Source organism: Equus przewalskii, chromosome 3 (assembly GCF_037783145.1).
Source record: "Equus przewalskii isolate Varuska chromosome 3, EquPr2, whole genome shotgun sequence".
Lineage (NCBI taxonomy): Eukaryota > Metazoa > Chordata > Mammalia > Perissodactyla > Equidae > Equus > Equus przewalskii.
Window position 1 is genome coordinate 75,751,193 of NC_091833.1, and position 18,043 is coordinate 75,769,235.

Genomic DNA, 18,043 nt, shown 5'->3' on the forward strand with positions numbered 1-18,043 from the left:
ACTTCCTAACAGTAACAGTGATTCAGCAATGTGTTTGGGAACCGTGGATGAGAGTCCCTGTGAGTATTCAGGCAGAGAATCATAAGCTGCTGGAGAGAAGACTTTTGTAGCTAGTTTGAGTGCTGGACTCGACTCTAAGATTCCTTCCAACCCCAACAGTTTTCATAATAGCTTAGTAATATTACACAATAAGGCTTGTAATCATTTCTTATTAAAATTTTTATTATTGAGATATAATTGATGTATAACGTTGTATTAGTTTCAGGTGTACACCACAATGATTTGATGTTAGTGTATATTGCAAAATGATCACCAGAATAAGTCTAGTTAACATCCACCACCACACAGTTACAAATGTTTTCTTCTGATGAAAACCTTAAGATCTATTCTCTTAGCAACTTTCAAATATACAATACAGTGTTAACAACTGTGGTCACCATACTGTGCATTACATCCCTATAACTTATTTATTTTATAACTGAAGGTTGTACCTTTTGACCCTCTTATCCATTTCGCCCACCCACCACCTCCTGCCTCCAGCAGCCACCAATCTGTTCTCTGTATCTAGGAGTTCAGGTTTTTGTTTGTTGTTTGTATTAGATTCCACATATAAGTGAGATCATACAATATTTGCCTTCCTCTTTCTGACTTGTTTCACTTGGTGTAATATCCTCAAGGTCCATCCACATTGTTGCAAATGGCAAGATTTCCATCTTTTTAATGGCTGAATAATATTCTTTTGTATGTATGTGAAATATACATATTTCACAGAAATATGGCTCCTTTTGACCATATATGCCTGGATTTATTTCTGGGCTCTTTATTCTGTTCCATTGATCTATGTGTCTGTTTTTATACCAATACCATACTGTTTTGATAACTATAGCTTTGTAATAGAGTTTGAAATCAGGGAATGTGATGCCTCCAGCTTTGTTGTTCTTTCTCAAGATTGCTTTGGCTATTCAAGGTCTTTTGTGGTTCCGTGCAAATTTTAGGATTATTCATTCTATATCTGTGAATGCCATAGGAATTTTGATAGAGATTGCACTGAATCTGGATTGCTCTGGGTTGTATGGACCTTTCAGCAATATTAATTCTTTCAATCTATGAGCATAGAATATCTTTCCATTTATTCATGTCTTCTTCAGTTCTTTCATCAGTGTCTTATAGTTTTCAGTGTACAGGTCTTTCACCTCCTTGTTTAACTTTATTCTTAGGTATTTTATTCTTTTTGATGCAATTGTAAATGAGATTTTTTAAATTTTTCTTTCTGAAAGCTCATTATTAGTGTATAGAAACACAAGAAATTTTTATATATTGATTTTGTATCCTGCAACTTTACTGAATTCGTTGATTGATTCTGAAGTTTTTTGGTGGGTCTCTAGGATTTTCTCTATATAGTGTCATGTCCTGGGCAATAGTGATAGTTTTACTTCTTCCTTTCCAATTTGGATGCCTTTTATTTCTTGCCTAATGGCTCTGGCTAGGACTTCTAATACTATGTTGAATAAAAGTGGCAAGAGTGGGCATCCTTGTCTTGTTCCTGACCTTAGAGGAAGAGCTTTTAGCTTTTCACTGTTGAGTATGATGCTAGCTGTGGGCTGGTCATATATGACCTTTATTATGTTGCAGTATGTTCCCTTGCTTTTTTTTTTTTTTTTTGAGGAATTTTTTTTGTTTTGAGATTGGCATATGAGCTAACATTTGTTGTCAGTCTTCTTTTTTCTTCTTCTTCTTCTTCTCCCCAAAGCCCCCCAGTACATAGTTGTGTATTCTAGTTGTAGGTCCTTCTGGTTGTGTCGGATGCCGCCTCAGCATGGCCTGATGAGCAGTGCCATGTATGTGCTCAGGATCCGAACTGGCAAAACCCTGGGCCGCTGAAGCAGAGCGCGCTAACTTAACCACTTGGCCTCAGGGCCAGCCCCTGTACTCACTTTGCTGAGACTGTTCATCATAAATGAATGCTGATCAGCATGTACTTCTGTATTTTTTTAAAATACTAACAAAATAGTTTTTAAAAATACTGCCCTATTACAGTGTTGGTATTCCCCGTGTAACATGATAAAAGCTGCTGAAAGTGTGAAGGCATTTTCTTTCCCTTATTTTAATTGCCAACCATTTAATTAGATTTAAAATGTAGATTCATAGATCTAGAATGATTCTCAAGTGATATTTCATCTCCCTATTAACCGTCCCTGCCCACTTCCCTATATCATCCCAGTCTAGGAGATTTCAAACATGGCAGCTCCAGAGACGCTGGTCCCAGAAGAGCTCTCTCAGACCACAATTTGGGACCCACATTGGTCTAGAAAGGAAAATTCCGGAGTATCCTTTGCAAACTCAGGTTTACTCTCAGGAAAGTCTCTCTTATTGTGACTGATATCTTTGGGCTGAAGCTTATATCTATTTCCTCCACATCAGATATTAGAGACAAAGGATCAGAGACGATTCTTGGCCTCAAAAGGACCTCCTAGATGATTGCTTTAACCTTTTCATTTTACAGATGAAAATACTGAAGACCAAGCAGAATGTATAACCTGCCTGTGGTAAAAACTGGTACCAAAACCCACTTACCCTACCTGCCAGACAAGTGCACTTTCTGTTGCCCCATCACACTTTTCTCTCAGACACACACCAGCCTTATCTAGTTGGTTCTACATACTATGCCTTTCACCCATTGATACAAGATCCGTTAAAAGCATACAACTTATATAACTTCTGAAATATGAACTAATTTATCAACATCAAAGGCCCAGGAAGGCAAAGTGATTTCCCTTCCTACTCCAAAGTAGGAGTGTTTTAGAGCAAGAATAAAACTCTGAATGACCCCTCATTTTGTGCTGAGGACCTAGAACCTTTGCTTCTTCTTCTCTGGTTCCAGGCTCCATGCTGAGGCTTTGTTTTAAAATCAAGGCCCCACAGGATTAGGAACCAAGAGGAATTTTTTCCTATCTCTTCAAAACTGAAGCCCTGCCACCATCAGGTGGCTCAAGTTCTTTGCTCAGCTTCTGCTTGTGTTTGGGCTAAGTGAAAATCCCTGGGAGGTAATGGGTGCTTCCAGCACCAAATGGTGTCTGCTCAAGGTCCAAGCATTCCTCCTGGCCTGATAGGAGGGTCACACCACACACCAAGAAGGATGTGACTAATAAAAAATGTGACTTCAGAGTCTCTGCAAGTCCAGACAAGGTCTGATAAACATTTAAACAGAGGTCAAGAATGTTTTCCTTTCTGAGGGGAAACTATGTGGTCTGTGGTGTGAGTGGGAGGGGGTAGAGGAGAATAAATCTAAACATCAGCTTCCTCTTTTCATAATTCTTAAGCATTTTAGCAGCAGCCATTTTTAATAACCTGACAGGCTTTCATACTTAGAACCCATAACTGGATATAGGCCAAAAGAGAAGAGGGATGGAATCTGTGAAGATCAGGCAATTCCGAAATGATCACCTAGCAAGCTGGACATTGGGGCCAGTTTCCCTGGTTCCCATCCCTGAGGCTAGGAATGCTCCAAAAGGTATCCATTCAAGGCCCACCTTAAGTACTCCCGTTTGGATCCTTGCTTCCTGTGCTGACAAAACGGGGAAGCTCAGTAGAGGAAATGGGTGTTGACTTCCAGGGGAGGAAAGGTGAGGTGGACCAGATGGCACCTCTCAGCATCCTCAGTCCACTTGAGGAATTCCAGGAACATTGGCCAAGGACAGGGAGGAGAGACTGAAGAGCGGAACCAACATAGATATCCCCTTGGCAGGAGAAAGGAAAGCAACATAGTTTTTGTGATCCAGAGCACTCTCATTGGTAGTGCTGGTCCAGTTATGTCTTTGAGCACTTTCCTTCTCATTTGCTGTTTGGTTTGTCTTCTCTCATTTCCTGGATGGGTGTGCTCTGGGGGAAGGAGTAAGACTGATGTTCTCTCTGCTCAATTGTAAATAAAAAGTAAGAAAAATAAATATCACTCAGCAAACAACTTCTAAATGGAAGGAAGGGGAGTTCGGTATTGGAAGAAAAGATTTTGATGTTAACTTTAGTAAAACCCTTCATGTATCAACATTCTTTTGAACATGTCAGCCTCAGTTATGTCAGCCATTACCCCTGTGGCCAGGAGCACTCAGGACCAGTGCAGGTGGAACGCAGTAGTGTCAATTCTTCTCCTTTGAGAAGAGGAGGAGCAGGAGGAGAAATGATCTCGTCTTGAAATCATAAGTATTCCCATACTCAGTTAAGATATTTCTTGCTTTTCTGAGATAAAGTATTTTAATTTAAAAAGCTAGTCTTTAGAAAGCACGTTCACTTGTTTGTGGTTCGTTCATTCACGTAGTCATTCTTTCATTCATTCATTCAAGTGCCCACCAAGCCCTATAGTAGGCTCCGTAGGAATGGAAAGAGCCATGTCAATGGGCCGTTACTCAGAAAACTGGGAATCTTGGTCATGATGAAAGTTCTGGAGTTAAACTTACCCTAGAATCCTGGCCCTGCTACTGATAAGCTCTGGGACTCTGCAAGTCATTTAACCTCTCAGAGCCTCTGATTTCTCATCTGTAAAATGAGGCTAATAAGCATAACCACCTCAATGGATTCTTGTGAGAATTACCTGAAATAACATAAGGATGAGCCTACACTGTGCCTGGCATATAATAAGCTCAGCAAATGGTGCTGGAGGCAGTATTAAGGGTGGTGGTAATTTTCATTACTAACAATTATTATTATTAATGAGACCAATAGCACAAGAGTGATAGGGCAAAGCACGTCAGCGGGAGAGAGATTACTGGACTGGAGATAGCTGGGAAGATTTTTGAGAACTTGACTTGCTAGTTTTCTTTCCCTTGGGCTCTATTATTTTTTTTCAATCACATCTTAGTGGAGAAATTGGGAAATTCCTTTCCCTTTGCAATTCATTTTCTATTACATTCCAGAAGACTGAAGCTTTGATACAGAATTGAACTGAAGGCTGCACCCCAGCATTCGCATTGACCTTGGAGTGCCAGGGTAATTATTCTGTCAATTATTAGGCTTTTTAAAGTGTGCTTACCTTGAGGAACCTCTGCAAAAGGAGGACCGTGTTAATGTGTGACATGGAGATAAGCAGAGCTCGCTCTTTCTTTTTTCATGGCTGTTCAACTGGAAAACTGAAATGCTTATATTTGCATCTCATCGAGCTGGGTTGAGAGGTGGGGGAGAAAGGGCTTTCACTAATGAAATACACAGGGATGTGAATTTTAGCAACACAAGATGCAGTGAATCACCTGCAGTTTGTTTTTGTTTTAAGAAAAAAACGAAATCATAGGACAATGTAATACCTTGCTTGAAGAAGTGATGGTCTTTAGCAAAGAGGAATACTGAGTTGAGCCAAGTAGCTGTGCGCCTCTCTGGGAGATGGAATGATCCCTACTTGTATGGGTAGCAAGGATATTTTTCTCACCCTAAATAAAAGGCATTAATCATCAGGGCTGGAGAACAACATTTGGGACAAGAAGAAATGAGCAACTGCGGCAGGAGGCAATGAGTTGAGCCAGGAAGATCAGTGACCCTGTGGAGCCTGCTCTGCCCAGGTGGCGCCTCTGAGGCCTGGGGGGTGGAGGTGGAGCTGGTCCTCTGGAGTCCTAACAGCTTCCTTGGGAACTTTCTGTTGTTAGAGCAACCTCCGAGTCATTATCCAAGTGCATTTCTGAAATACCTGACTGTGCTCAGGGCTCTGTAAACTGTGCATTAGCCAGCCCTCCATGCACCCAGTCCGCATTATGAACAAAGATCAAAGGAACATGGTAGAGCCAATTTTTTTTTAAAACCCTAACCCCACAAGTGAATGCAAAATGCATGTTTATATCACTGGCCCACCAAGGGTAAGGGTGTTTTGTGGGAAAACAGGGAGAGAAATTGATAATTAGGAATGGAGGGTATGGAATTTAGAGCCAGAAGAACTGTGTTGAAGACTGAGAAAAGGAGATTGGAAGCAGACCCTGAATCTTTTACCATTTTTCCATCAGCTACAACAAGTAGTTTACTTGTGTGTTTGTTAATGGATTTGTTGAGGCAGAATTTTAGGTTACCTGTAAGGTAATATGAGATGGTGGTTAGGAGCCTGGGTTCTATAACCAAATTGCCTAGTTTTGAATCCAGCTCTACCATTGATGAGCTTTGTGACTTTGGGCAAATTACTCAACCCTTCTGTGCCTCAGTTTTCTCCTCTATAAGATGGGAGACAGCCCCAACCTCACATGGTTGTTGAGAGGGTTAAATCAGTTACGCATCAGAATGCCCATAGCAGGCAGTCAATGAATAGGTATTGCCGGTTTTCTTCCTAATGGCCACTGGTGGGGTGGTGGTGTCAGGAGTGAGCTGAGGAGAGAAAAAGTAACATGGAATCATAGAGGATGGTGGTTGGAAGGAACTATGAAAGTCACTTAGTTCAGCCTCCTCCTTAACCAGGAAAACAAATCCTGTCACATTTTAAAATAGTTATTTGGAAATCATAAATAACAGTGGCCATTTATTGAGTGCTCCCTGTGTGCCAGACAGCATGGGAAGTCCTGCGCAGGTATCACAACAATCCCATGAGGCCCAGGTACTCTTACTACCCTATTTCATGAGTGAGAAAACTGAGGCTCAAATGTTAAGTAACTTACCCAAGATCACCTGGATTAGAACCTAGGTCTGTCTGAATCCAGAGATTGTGTTAGCAACACAGCAATTCCTTTTCCTTTGCATTCAATTTTCTATTACATTCCTGAAGACTGAAGCTGTCGTACAGAATTCCACTGAAGGCTACATGTCAGCATTTGCATTGGACTTGGAGAACCAGGGTAATTGTTCTGTCAATTATTTGGCTTTTTAAAGTGTGCTTGCCTTGGAGAACCTCTGCAAAGGGAGGACTGATTTGTTGTGTTCTGTGGTCTCATAGAAGCAGGTATTTAATATCCATGCTGTGTTTCTTCTGTATAAATCCAGGGCACCATATTTTGAAAAATATTTTAATTCTCTTAATCTTGAATAAATCATTTCCCAACGCTAGTGAAGTAAGCTGTTTAAAAGACATGATAATATTAAGGAATGAAAAAATTTCCTTTGGAATCATTGCATCTTTTGATTGAATTTGATTGAAATTGTGAATAAAATGAAGCCTTCATCCCTGACAACTCTCAGCTGTCGCTCATATACACACAATTGCATTTTAAGGAGGTCTGTTTATTGTTGGACATCTTCAACTGCTGACAAACACTTTGTTACCTTGACCTTAAATATGGACTGCGTCTTTGATCTTAGCACTTCCTTCTGGAGTAATTAAAATCAGGACTTCTCATTCCCTAACATGGCATCCCTTCCGATGTTAGAAGATATTTAACAGGTAGTTCACCATCCTAGGCTTCTCTTCTTTAAGCTAAACACCCACATCACCTTCTCTGTTGCTTTTCAGACCCCACACCATCCTTAGATGGCTCAGTTCCACTCTTAACTTCTTGAACAGGACCCAGGGCTGCAGGACTGGTCAGATCACTACAGACCACACTGGAGCCATAGGTGCACATGAATGCAGACCAAGACGACTGGCCTCTAGACTCTTGGCCTCAATGATGTCAAGGTGGCCTCCATGGTTAAATAATGAAGGCAGAGTGATAAGCGGGAGCCAAGGGAAGAACTTCCCAGAACTGTTTGAGAGTGGTCCATAAGAGAGGCTTTGCATCATTGCTATAGTTTGTATTTCAAGTGAGTGTTCCGCGTTATATTGGTTCTAACAAAGAAATCCTTGGTTTTCAAGATTTTTATGGACTGTTCCTAAATTCTCAGGCACAAGTTCTAAAAATGAAGAGATGTTCCTTCTTTTCGTGATAGGGGACACTGTAGCTCTGTGTATCGCAGACCCATGTTCCAAACAGGCAAAGATGCGTGGAAAGGGAGAGATCTGAAGTCAGATGTTGAGATATTCAGGCAGCTCCTGTATGATCTAACCACCATCCTGCTCTGCTTTACGTCCGCCCTTTTTCTCAGATTGAAATGACTAGACTTAATTTTTCTACTTGTCAAATTCTCTTTAGCTTTTTAGTTGCTGTGTTGAACTCTTCTTTCCCTTAAAGGCATTTGGTTATTATTTATTTTTAATGTTTTCGCTTCACTGAAGCTTAGTGTGCTTTTTATGGTTTTATAGTTACCTTGCAGAAATCTCATTAGAAAAGCACTTTAATATATTACTTGGCAACCAGACATCTGACATGTTCTAGTTCATTAGTTAGGAAACCTCCCCAAGCTCTGAGGAATGGACATTCCTCTGTGGACAGGGAAGCTTTGATCCTTTCTGCAGGGGCCAGGATTTATTTTAATGCCCTTAGGGAGTAGGGGAAGAGGTACCCTAAACCTGGCAAAATAGAAATGACACTGATTAAGAAAACAATGAAATATTATTGAAAAAAGATATGCTCTTCAGTTATAAGTCCTTTGAAGACAGAGCCCGTTTTAGGAAAATGGGTCTCTTTTCGTGGGCAACAGGCTAGTTAAGCAGCCTCATACCAGATCACAGGTTACATTGAAGTGATCCTAATGAGGAGAGACTTTTCAAAGCTGTATTCATTTTACCATGAATAAATAGATTCAAGTCTTATTCGTGGATTTTTAATTTTCAACTTTGAATTTGCAAACTATCAAATTCCTTCAAAGCTATGGTGTGCAGAAAAGGCTCTGAGTAACAGGATTGCTTATTTTTAAAGTCAGATGCCCTTCAGCAAAGCACTAGGCTTTGAAATGTGATCAGTCAAGGGTCCGGTAGGCATGGATTTCCCCACATGACACTGTTTCTTGTTGAATGCCAACCAGATTTAATATCCCTCAGACAAAAATGCTACCCGAGGGCTTCTGGTACATTCAAAGTAGATAATGCTGTATTGTTTTAACACAGATTATACCAAATGAAGTACAATTTAAGTTCCTGAAGCATGACAGTACTTGGGTGCTGGTGACTTTTTTAACTTCAGGAGCTGTATTTTTTTTCTTTTAATTGAAAGACTTAAAGGAAGCCAGCTGCCTGAAAAAGTGTTTAAAAAGAGGGCTCAGCTATTGGAATGGTATAAATAGAGGGCAGAAAGCGAGGGGTACTATGAGAGAAGGGCCTTCCTGCAACTTCAAGAGAGAAAGGAAAAGGAACGGAGAGCTTTGGCAGCAGTGACTTAGCCCCTGAGGGGAGGCTGGAAAGTCAACGTCCTGGGGAGCAAGAGAGAGGAAGAGCGAAGGCTGTAGCACTTCCAGACTTGCCTGAATGAGAAGCAGAACCCACATGCCAGTCACGGCTCACCTTTATCTTTTAACACCTTCATAGGCAGGTAGGAGAGCGGAAGGAAGGGAAGGGCAGAAACAGTAAAATGGTTTTGTTGTGGGTTGGAGATGCATTTTCCAAAGAGGAAGGCAAGGCAGGTGTGGGCATACCAGGACAGCAGCGGGCTGTGTAAGCTGCTGGCCTCAGGCGGGTTACTAAGTCCTTCCCCCAGCTCTACCCCATTTCCTCACCTCTGTGGAATAAGGGTCGCTCGCTATGGCTCCCAATCACTTCCGCAGACTGTGCTGAGGGTCCAGGGAGATAGCACACTTTATAAAGTTCTCCACAGATGGTCAGTGATGGTGGGGGAAGGTGGAGGTGGTGGTGATGATTGTGGTGTTGGTATCTGGATTGACTTATAGCCGGGCCAGTTTTTGTGTAGTCATGGAAGTTTATGGGGCTACCCAAAAAGGCCCATCCTAGTCTGACCCTCATGATCCGGAGACCCTAGCAACTCCGAGCAGTTCTGGGGCATTCTTGATAGGCACCTCCCTTCCCCCAGCCAGGCTTCCCAATCCTCAGAGAAAAGTTGTTCAAGACAAGCGCTCCTAAGCAGACTCAAAGTTTGGAGAGCCAATATGGACCTGCCTCCCTGAGTACCCTGCACGTGATGTCCTCCATGTCAAGTATGCCACAGTACCAGCGTGGCTCCCCTAGACCCGTTATGCTGCTGAAGGCCAGCCTCCTCTGCTCGGCTGACCACTGGGACTGTGGGCCAGGAGCCTGGAGGCAGAGCATGTCCTGTTAGAGGATCCCCCCCGTGGAGTGATCACCCCGGAAAAACAAAAGGAGGCAGTCTTACCTTGTATGTGTTGGAACTGGCCAGTGTTGGAGATCTGGGGTTGCTTAGTCTAAGCCTGAGTGAGTGATCAAGAACTGGGTACAGTGCCAGACTGAAAGCAAACACTTATTTATCAGCACAGACGAAGGGAGGAAATAGGCATGCTGGATGTGAGAGCCCCAGATAGGCCTCCTACTGCCTGACCCTTCTCTCCTGACGCATGCAGAACACTCCTGATTTGATGAGACATGAATGTACTTAGTGACGGCGTGGAATGAAGTGTTTGACTAGAAGAGGCTTGCCAAAGGCTGTAGCAGGAGGAGCATTCTTTGTAAATTCCAAGCTGGTGTTTCACACCCGAGATATATCAAAAACGGTGCCTTTAGCAGGACGCAGAGTTGTGTGTTATTGGGCATCACTTTGGGCCAAAATATACTCGTGCTGCACCTTGTACCAGTTCCCATACTTCTTCTATCTGAGCTTCACCACTGCCATATGCATATGAATCCTGCGGTCTTCGTTAACCTGGTGGGCCAAGTGTGTTCACAGAAGAGGAAATAGGAAGTAGTGTAAAATGAACACGTGAAGAAAGCCCATCTGCAGATAAATTGGCCTTTGTAATTAGCAGTTTTATTTCGGTATTTTATTTAATATATTGAAGTGCGTGTGCTATACCATTCAACGTTGATCCACAAGATTGATCACATTTCTTTTTCAGGATTAACCAGTCTTTTTTTTTTTTAAAGTTGGCACCTGAGCTAACATCTGTTGCCAATCTTCTTTTTTTTTTTCTTTCTTCTCCCCAAAGCCCCCCAGTACATAGTTGTATATTCTAGTTGTAGGTCATTCTGGCTCTGCTATGCGGGATGCTGCCTCAGCACGGCCTGATGAGCAGTACTAGGTCTGTACCCAGGATCCAAACCGGTGAAACCCTGGGCCGCCGAAGTGGAGCAGGCAAACTTAACCACTCGGCCACAGGACCGGCCCCAGATTAACCAGTCTTAACCAAATAGAACATTTTTCTGAGGCCCTTCCTGTGTTCATTGCTCATTAACATGCCCCCCAATTTGTGAACTGACTTGAATTGTCTAAGACATCCATAAGAGAAACAAAGGTGTTCTTATTTAAGCTTTTGGTTTTACATTTTCCATGTTTTGATTTGAGAATGATTATAGCCTCAGAGAGGTTCAGGCCTGCAGTGAAAAGACTGAGAACTTTCCATCATTATAAACGTGGCCTGGGGCGTCCTCCTCATTTGACTAGAGCATAATGCAGAGGAGTGATTTGGCGCTGACTTCTTCCTCCCACAAACTAATCTTTTTAAATGGTTTGCACTTTTTTCTGTTCCCAAAGGGATTTGTTGAATGTGATTTTTAGTGGGAATTGGGCTTTTCCCGATTTGTTAACCATAATGGAACTGCAGAGATAAACAGAATCTGTGTTAGGACAATAAGACATCAGACTTTTGGGGGGGTTGAGCAGGAGGGCAGGATAGAGGAAACAGAAAAAGCTCTGTCAAACGTGAAATGAGTATTTCTTTAGTTTTCATTTTTATTTAAACCAACCTCCTCTTTGTAAAATGAGTTGCTTAATAAGACAATGATATACAGTGAGTCTGGTCAACATTTTGAGGGAAAAATGTCTCATTCTGGGAGGACTTTAGAAGAAAGAAAGACTTACCTAAGGTTCCCATCTAAAGCGAACTAAATCTCTTTAATCTAAGGAGAACTCCCAGTGCCAAAGGGCTCCTGATGGAGGAACTTGCACTTGTGTTTTGTTTCGAGGGACCGTAAACAACCTAGATTGATAGAAATCTGAATAATTGAAGACGTTTGCTTCCTGCCCCACTTCTCTCTGGTTATTTGCTGTCTTTATTCTCTTCTCCTGCCTTTAGTCCCACAGATGACCCAGGAGACAGATGGTCATTCGGGCTTTTGAGTTTCCTTACTGTGCAAGTCAGTGTCTCTTGATGGTAATATTCTGTCTTGAAACAATACAAGGGGAGGATATAACGTCTCCTTCATCCTGACTCCTGGGAGCATACCTCCAGGGAGGCCTGAGAGCGGTAGACCTGGTGGCAGCCAGCCCAGTAGCTCCGTCATCCACCTTGAACCCTCCCTCCTGTCTGGGCAGGGGGCTCAGACCGTTTCTCTGGTCTTGGCCAGAAAAGCTCCATTAGAACTTAGGCTTTTCTCTCATGTCCTTCAGAAAGATTCTGCACCCAAGAGCAGCAATTGAAAAGCTTCACAGGATTAGCTTTTAATGTAAAAAAAAAAAAAAAAAAGTAGCAAGTTGAGGAATGACTGAAGAGAAAGCATACTCCAGCTGTCAGTCAACTTGAGAGCATTAGTGTGTGTTCTGAATTTAATCATAATTTGCCCTTTCTCCTTGTCCTTATAGTATCCAAAGTTTCCTTTCGCTTCCCTCTGTGCCTTCCGCTAATCCCATTCCTCGTTTACCACGTGGCAATGATAATGATGTGTATGCACCTTGAAAATTCAACCCTGCCTGTGCCATTTCCCCTCTTTTGATATTTTCTTTCCTTCTTTCTGCAGAAAATGATATAACAGGATCTTTCCATCTATATGTTCTTCATTTCTTACCCCACTCATGTATTAATAAATAGAAAGTATCTCAGTCTTCTTTATCTTTCTCTGCCTTTACCGGTGTAATGCTGGGCCCTTCTTATCTGTGCATTAGCTCATTGCTTATCTGAGTCTTCACTGGCTTCGGTTTTGCCCTGTTCTCTTGGGTATTCTGTCTTAGAGGTGTTAGCTGTGGGGAGAATTAGATGGTAAAATGGTGACATCAGTCTTTTGGTTGGATTTTAGCTTTTCAAATGCTCAGGTGTTTTTTTTTAAGCTCCCTTCTTTTGAAACCTCAGCCTATCTCCAGGTCAGTGATTCTCAACCTTCTTCGAATTACAGCATCCTTATGTTCGGTTTCTTTGACATCCTACCTCCTTCTCTAACCTGCTGATCTTCCAGGAAGAAAAGAACAACAGTTTTGTTTTTTAATGTAAAAACAAATGAAAGGTCTTTCCGTTTTGAGGGGTTTAGGGGATGGTATGACGCTCAGTGGTGTGTTGGAGAAGTTCTGGAGTGTTGCAAAAAGGGAATCGCTGCTGTGAATTTTGGAATACGGTTATTTTAATCCCACTATTTCCTTTTTTTTTATTATTGTGGTAGAAAACACATAACTTGGAATTTATCCTCTCAGCACATTTTTCAGTGTCCAGTACAGTGTCGTTAACTCTGCGCACATTGCCGTACAGCAGATCTCTGGAGCTTTTCATCTTGCAGGATTGAAACTCTATGATCGTTGAATAGCAACTCCCCATTTCTCCCTCCCCCAGCCCCCGGCAACCACCATTCTACTTTCTGCTTCTGTGCGTTTGACTACTCTAGGTACCTCATGTAAGTGGAATCATACAGTATTTGTCCTTCAGTGACTGGCTTATTTCACTTAGCGTAATGTCCTCAAAGTTCATCCATGTTGTCGTAGATGGCAGGCTAATCTCACTCACTATTTCTGAAAGTGTGACTACAAGACTCTTAAGAAAAAAAGTCCCTCATATCTTCTGTGGGCCGTTTAAGGTTATAAACGCTCCCAGTTAAGGCTTATGTTTTGGGGATCCTGGGGAGGTAGAAGTTCCAATTTTTTTTTGTATAATGATGAAGTAACATAAAAAGATTCTAGGATAGTAGGTGCATGTTAGAATAGTCCTTGAAAATGTGTATTATCATCATTGCATTCATCTCCTTGGGACTGAGCCATAATGGCCCCAAGTTAATAAATGTCCATCCAAGAAGAGTCTGTATAAACACAGCGTTTTTTACCCTAACCCTCGGGGAGAGGACTTTATGACAAAACCAAAACAAACAAAAAGCTCATTCTCCATGAAGAGATTATGATTAATGAAGGGACAACTCTAGTTGATGGTAAAGAAAGTTCAAAGATTTATTAGTTAGTTATTGCTATATGATAAATTACTCCAAAACTTAGCAGCCTAAAACAACAATGAATATTTATTATCTCATGCAGTTTCTGTGGGTTAGAAATGTGTGACTGGCTTATCTAGGTAGTTCTGGCTTGGGATCTCTCGTGAGGTTGCAGTCAAGATGTTAGTGGGAACTGCAGTCATTTGAGGGCCTGACTGGGGTTGGAGGAGCTGTTTCCATATTGGCTCACTCATATGGCTGTTGTCATGAGGACTTAATTCCTCTCACATGGACCTCTCCATTGCACTGCCTGAGCATCCTAATAACATGGCAACTGCCTGCTCCTAGAGCAGGTCATCCAAGAAAAAGCAAGAAGGATGCTGCAGTGCCTTTAATGACCTGGCCTCAGAAGTCACACATTGTCTCTTCTGCCACATTCTATTTATTAGAAGGAAGTCAGCCCACACTCAAGGGAAGCAGAATTAGGCTCTACCAAAAAGAGGGGATTTGATAAGGGGATGGAAGACCCATGCAGCAGAAGGGATGAACAAGACCTGGACCAGATACTCTAGTGTTGCTGGGAGACAAAGAGAAAGTGGACATAAACTCACATCTATTCTTGGCATGGGGGCTGAAGGCGGGGGAGGGAGGACGCCAGGGGGACAACACCAGAGAAGTGATACAGGTAAAGACATGACTTTGACCAGCAAACAAGGGTGGATGCTCCAGGCCAGCCTAGGAGCTTTGCACTCCTGATGGGAGGAAGTACTTTTTAACACAGACTTTCCTTTGCTGTTGCTGAAATTGAACAGTGCCCTCTTCTGCACTAGAGCTACTCCTTCAGCTCAGCAAGGGGCTGGCTCAAAACCCAGACTCCACATGGGAGGAGGCCTAACATCTTGGTGCTGTTTTCCTCTGGAGTTACCCCTTTGAATGTTTTCATCTGTTGGCATTTCCAGAACTCCATGCCATGAGAGAGATCCCTTTTCTGTTTTCACTATGGAGTTAGCTTCCAGGAATGGCCTCTGTGTTTTCTCCAAAGCCTCGTTCCAAAACTGAACTTGTGTTTACTTCCTAAATTGCACTCCTAACCTCCGTAGACTGAGTTTATTTGTCTTGATGGATGAATCTGAGTCTCAAACTCGTCTCTTTAGCTCCAGCTCTCTTGGCAGAGAACACAGGAAGATAATTTTTGCTTATGTGTATGTTTGGGGAGGATTTTTTTCTTTGTTTTTCTGCCTCAGCCATAGCCCTTGGGCGAGCCGGCACCTGGACCATGACAAGCCTCCGTGCGTGGGCTGAGGTCGTTCAGGGAGTTCTGCCCAGTATCATTCATGATGTTCCCAAATTTCAGAGCAGTCTCCAGTTTTCCAAATCCAAAGCTTAGGGGAATTGGGGGAAGTACTTTCCTGGAGGCAGCCTTATCTTGTTTGTTTATCTTCCATTCATGCGAATTAGAAATACTCCCACAACTAAACTGTGGGCTGCCCATCTGCCTGGGAAGTGTAGCTGTGGATGCTTCATGGCCCTGTGCCTTTCTAACCTCTCAGTTTCACACTGTTTAAATGGTAGCCAACTGATTGAGAACAGATAATGATTTTTCTGTGTTACTGATAAAGTGCAAGGAGATGAATTCATATAGTTCGAGTTCTTTTCTGCCAGCATCCAGGAGTGATCTTAGGCAAATGTTTACCATCCCCCCAAGCCTCATCTGTAAAATGAGGATTTGGATAAAATGGATCTTAGAGTCCTTCTAAATCTGAAGTTCATTGACTATATGATAATTTAAGATTATGAAAGTATTAATAGGGAAGGATTCATTTACCACAAGAGGAGAATCTCAATACTGTCTCCTGTCACAATCTCTCTAGAAAGGGCCTGGTCCTCAGCTGGAGGCTTCCCTCTACGTGTGGAATCAGCAATTCTCCCTTCATGTTTGGAAACAGATTTTTAAGTTGACCGTTTTCACTTAAATCCTCATATAAATGTTTTTAACATCTTTGGGTAACTGGGGCTTAGGCTTTGCTGGTTTGCTTTTAAATCAGTCTTTTCCGATACGTTGTTATTGCTTGTCAACATGGACTCACACTTTTGTGTTTTTAAGTAGTTGCCCCAAACTTCACTCTGGTTCTCCCAGAAACTTTGACCCATAACTCCCAATTTTTAAATCTTATAAGTTGACTAATAAGGCAGCATTTTGCTCTAGAGTAGGTCTTTATCTTTTGTCTCTTGAGTTTTATCTAAATTTTTAAATGGAATTGCTACTTTTTTTATGCTTTTTTTTCCCTTAAAGATTGGGGCCTGAGCTAACAACTGTTGCCAATCTTCTTTTTTTTTTTTTCTTCTCTGCTTTATTTTCCTCCCCAAATCCCCCCGGTACATAGTTGTATATCTTAGTTGTGGGTCCTTCTAGTTGTGGCATGTGGGATGTCGCCTCAACGTGGCCTGACAAGCCGTGCCATGTCCACGCTCAGGATCCGAACCAGTGAAACCCCAGGCCGCTGAAGCGAAGCGCACGAATTTAACCACATGGCCAAAGGGCCAGCCCCAATATACATTTTTAACATATGATCTACATAAGTACAAGTGTAAAAGTACAGAATCAGCAACTCTGACCATTTACTGCTCTAGTTGAGTAGCTAAGTCAGGAACATAAGAAGAGCACACCTAAACATTGACCTGTTTGTACCTGTGAACAGCTGAGGACCAGTTTTTAAATAGGCCGCAGTTAATCAAAGTCTCTGCACTTTAACCTTTCCCAAATGGTAAACCAGGCCTTTGTACAAACTCTGAAATAAAAGTAGTTATAGCGAGCGAGCCCCGCAAAGTCTTTTTTATAATCAACAACAAAGCGAGCCAGTTTCTTGGAATGTTTCCTAAACTCTTGCTATTTGAACCTTCTTGTGAAAATACTAAACCTGGTGGATATTTTGGTAGTGGCACTGGTTCACTCAGCTACTCAGCAGTTTGTTGATCATCTACGCAGTGATAGGCATCGGGACACAGAAAAGAACCAGAGAGAATAAATTGGTGGGTCCTTACCAGCATTGAGCCCACAGTCCAGTGGGGCATGCAGACACAGTTACAATGCATTGTGAAAGTGCTGTGATAAATGTAAATGTAGAGAGCCATATAAGAACCGAGAAGGAGGCCCTCATTCTAAATGGAGGGGTGGCTAAGGGATAAGGAGATAACTAAAGATAACTAAGATAACTAAACTGAGACCTAAAGGATATCTAGGAGTTAACCAGGCAAAGGTGGGGAGGAATGGGAAATGGGGGGAATGTTCCAGAAAAAGGAAGGGGATGTGCAAAGGCTAGGGGCTAGGGAGAGCAGGATGCATTTGAGGAACACAAGAAGTTCATTGTGGCTGGAGCTCAGAGTTCACATGGCAAGAAATGAGGCTGAGAAGATACTCAGGGCCATCTTATTTATTCTGGATTTTATAGTAAATGTATTCATTTAGGACCCTTATCTCCTTTCTGGCAGCTGAAAAATTTTTCTTGAGATAAAAATGTATCTAAAACATCTAATCCCAGAGAGAAAACATTTTCACGAATACAAGGATTGCATGACTTTGCCCAGGAATGTTTACTACGTGTTAACGTTGACTTTTCAAGTTCTCATAGGATTCCTGCCCGTATAAGGTACTTTCTAAAAATACGGCGTCTTCCTAATGATTTTCAAGACAAAACATGAAGGATATTTTCAAATACTGATTTTCACATTAAACATTCATTGAAACCATTAAAATCCAGTAAAAAAGGCTAGAGTTCTCGCATTGTTTTATTCTAAGATGGGAGTAGGCCCCCAGCCATGTGGTCACAGTAGGGTTAACATCTGCCCAGTGTTCAGTATAAGGAGGATAATTCTCGCCCATTTGGGGTTGCAAGTCCAGACTACTTACCAGGAACCAGTTAGATAACACCTCTGTTGTGTTTCAGGCCAGAGTGTGAATGGTGAGCCATGACTTCTATTTATGATTCTGGCAATTGTGTGACCTTTTCTCTAAAATATATTAATGTCTTT

The 18,043-nt window shown here is 42.1% G+C and overlaps 1 protein-coding gene and 1 long non-coding RNA gene across 2 annotated transcripts in view; one reads left to right on the plus strand and one right to left on the minus strand.

The window, feature by feature from the left end:
* LOC139082312 (uncharacterized) overlaps positions 1-10,204 on the minus strand; it is a 34,012-nt gene extending 23,808 nt beyond the window's left edge. Inside the window, exon 1 of the long non-coding RNA XR_011538194.1 lies at positions 10,095-10,204. This is a non-coding gene — a long non-coding RNA (uncharacterized lncRNA). The remainder of the gene's footprint in view (positions 1-10,094) is intronic.
* Positions 1-18,043, plus strand: part of IGFBP7 (insulin like growth factor binding protein 7) — a 67,806-nt gene that overhangs the window by 25,090 nt on the left and 24,673 nt on the right. The gene's annotated exons all lie outside the window — the stretch shown is intronic.